Source organism: Lipotes vexillifer, unplaced genomic scaffold, assembly GCF_000442215.2.
Source record: "Lipotes vexillifer unplaced genomic scaffold, Lipotes_vexillifer_v1.1 scaffold1329, whole genome shotgun sequence".
Taxonomy (NCBI): Eukaryota; Metazoa; Chordata; class Mammalia; order Artiodactyla; family Lipotidae; genus Lipotes; species Lipotes vexillifer.
This window is the reverse complement of record NW_006797566.1, coordinates 205,418-209,162: the sequence shown is the minus strand read 5'-3', so window position 1 is coordinate 209,162 and position 3,745 is coordinate 205,418.

Here is a 3,745-nt window from a genome sequence, read left to right as displayed (position 1 = left end):
TCCCGCCTTCAGTTCCCTCGGGGCACCCTGGGGACTGAGAAGCATCCACAGTAGCCACTCCCCAGGCCACACCATGCAGTGACCAGGGTGGGGGGCCTGCCCTGACACCCTGGGCCCAAACTGGCCCCACCAGTGCCCTGCGTCCCTCTGCTCAAGCCCCGGGCAAGAGGCAGGAGTGGGCTGGGGTGAAGGCCGGGGTTTGTTGTGGCTGTGATAATGTCAGGGCCTCCCAGGCAGGAGAGAAGTGCAGTCTGCACATTGCTTACATTTTTCTTATGCAGCCAGGCTGAGAAATGGTTGGAACTAAAAGCGTGGGAGGGTGGACAGACTGTTCTCAAAGACAGGATTTTGGTGTCACCTGTGCCCCTAGGGGTGAGGGGAAGGGCATCTCCGTGGGGATCCAGTGCAGAGGATGCTGTGGGCATGGGCACGAGGAGTTGCTGTGGTCTTGGCATAGATGTTTCCTGGACCAGTGATCTCCACCCACCACCCCAATCCACGCTCCACGCTCACCCATGCACCAACCCTGCATGACCAGAACCTCATCCTCACTGGAGATGCAAAAGCAATCAATAACTGGGTGACACATGGCAAAGCTATCAGTCCATTTAAGCCCTGGAGGCCAGGGCTGGGATAAGGAGGGGTGAGGGAGAAGAGTCAAGCGGCCGGCACCGGGGTCCTGCTTCCCCCCATGGACCCCATCCTGGGATGCGGATGGCCGGCAGGCGTGGCAGTGAGACCCAGGTTTGGGGCGCTGCCTCCCGCAGGACCTCTCATCCAGTCTCCAGCGTGCTCCTTCTCCTCTGACCTCACCCCCCTCCTCCTCAATGTTTAGGGCACAGGTGAATGATTCCTTGACTCTGTGACGCCTGCAGCTGCCCCTGGCAATCCACTTGGTGCTTTCCCCAAGTCCCAGGCCCCGCATCATCTCAGCTAGCCTAGAACCTGTTCCCAGATGCTTTGCCTCCGGGTCTTTTCTTCCCTAAATGTACACTGGAGAGGAAAGACTCCAGGTGGTCAGAACAGACTCGGGAAGGGGGGGGGGGTTGTGATGGTTCCCCAGGACCCTGGACCCTCCCTCCTCAGATCAGCATTGGCCTTTGTCCTCACAGCACCTTGGTCTAGTCTCCTCGGGGTGTCTGAGTGGGAAACTCCTGGTTCTCCCTTTCCCTCCACCAAGTGAGATTTTCTCCCCATTTCATCTGCTCTGAAGACCTACCTAGGACCTACCTGTCCCCGCTCCTTGCCCCCCGCTTCCCCACCCCCCCTCTCCCAGGCATGGTGACCATGTGACAGCACCGCAGCCAGCCAGAAGCTGCTCTGTTTCTATTGAGCAACTGGCTGCTCTTCCCCGCAGCTAGTCTGTTGACTGACTATTAATTTAAAGTTTGTGTTCTTTAGAACATGATTCCATTTTCTACCAGCCTTTCTCTCCATTTCTGGCTTTAGAAGTGTGTGAGTGTGTGTGTGTTTAGATTTCTACAGGGTGTACTTTCAAATAAAGAAATAGTGATCTTCCAGAGTAGGACAGCTGGATTCAGGACAGAAGGAAGCTTTTGTTTGGGTGATGCATCTCATGGCAGATACCGGTCCAGGATGGGACCATGGTTCAGGTGAGGGGGACAACGGTGGAGAAAGCCCAGGGCCCAGGCAACAGGAGGACTGGCTTCTTCTCCAGCTCAGAGACCATCACAGGATCTGCTCTCAAGCTTTCTGTGCTTTGGTTTCCTCATCTGTCACCTGGAGATGTGACACCACCAGCCTGACCCAACCCCCAGACTGTGGAGTAGAGATAATGCTCCATCCAGGATGACCTGCTCATTGTTCCAGAAACCTCTTAGTTCACCTCACCTCAGCACTTTCGCCCATGCAATATTCCCTCCTCAGAATGTCCCCTCTAGGCCCCCTCCCTTCCTAAGTCCTAACTCCTTCAGAGACCCAGGCAGGCCCTTCTTCCTCTGTGAAATTGTCCTTGATTACTCCAGCTGTAGCGTTGGGTCTCTTCCTGCAACTTCTCTAAACATAGTTGGCGTTACCAACGAGAACGTAATTGCTTTATATTGGGGATTCTCAACCTCAGTGCTATTGACATTTGGAGCTGGATAATTCTTTGTTGTAAGGGGTTAGCCTGTGCATTTTAGGATTTCAGCAGCATCCCTGGTCCCTACGCACTAGATGCCCGCAGCACCCCTCTGGTTGTGACGACCAAAAAAACCAGTTGCAGAAGTAACATTCCAGAACATGGAGGAGCATCCCTAACCAAAAAATGTCTTCAGACATCTCAAAATGAACCCTGGGGACAAAACTGTCCCCAGCTGGGAACCATTACTTTATATTGTTATTTAGCTTTTAATATTTCATTTTCCAGGCTAGATTCCTTTGTGTACCCTAATGTGCCTAGCACACTATTATGCACGTCAAGTGCTCCATAATTATCTGTTGAACAAATCAATGCACACTTTACAAATGTTAAAAGTGAAAGTATGAGTTATTATGATAGCTACCTTTTGGCCTAAGTTACGCTTTTATGGGTTGGAGATATTCATATTTGCTTCTAAAAGGTCAGTCCACTTTCTTCCCACCATCAGATCTTGAGGAAAAATTGTTGGCAAGGAACTTTGCTCAATCAACTGCAGAGACTTTGTTATAATAAATGGAACCCACAATAAAAATATTTCCACGCTAAACTCCACTTATTTCAAGTGATACTTAGATCAAAATCTGAATCACAAAATAATCTGAACTATCTTTTGAAGTCCCCTGCGATGGGCTATATACCTTGTATTAGATTCTCCGCTGATGGTGTCAGGTTCTGTACGAGGGAAGAGAAGATGAGAGTTACTAGGAAGATATTTAAAGGCTCAGGTGTTGGAGGAAACAGGCCCAGGGCCTTTCCTGGGCCCCACCAATCATCGCTCTCTGCCTGTGGACAAGCTGCTTACCCAGCCTGACCCTCAGTTTCCCTGCCTGAAAAATAATAAATAATGGGAAGTAGGATTAATAAGAAAAGTATGCCAAGTGTCTATCCTAGTGTCTGCTGCATATATACTCAATTAATTTTGGTCTTTGATTTGGTCTTATAGTTATCCTTGCTTTTTCCCCCCTCCTACATTGTAGGTAACTCTAGGGCAAGAGCTGTATCTAATTCCTCTTTGCACCCCTCTAACACCCAAGCACAGCACCTTGCCCATAGGTGTTCCATACATTTTTTATTTTTTGGCTGCACCGCACTGGCATGCGGGATCTTAGTTCCCTGACCAGGGATTGAACTCATGCCCCTTGTAGTGGAAGCGCAGAGTCTTAGCACTGGACCGCCAGGGAAGTCACATTCCATACATTTTTTTTAAAGATTTTTTTTTTATGTGGACTATTTTTAAAGTCTTTATTGAATTTGTTACAATATTGCTTCTGTTTATGTTTTAGTTTTTTGGCCGTGAGGCATGTGGGATCGACCAGGGATTGAACCCGCACTCCCTACATTGGAAGGCAAAGTCTTAACCACTGGACCGCCAGGGAAATCCCTCGTTCCATACATTTTTTAAATGTAATTTTAAAAATTTTGGGCTTCCCAGGTGGCGCAGTGGTTGGGAGTCCGCCTGCTGATGCGGGGGACACGGGTTCGTGCCCCGGTCCGGGAAGATCCCACATGCCGCGGAGCGGCTGGGCCCGTGAGCCATGGCTTCTGGGCCTGCGCGTCCGGAGCCTGTGCTCCTCAACGGGAGAGGCCACAACAGTGAGAGGCCTA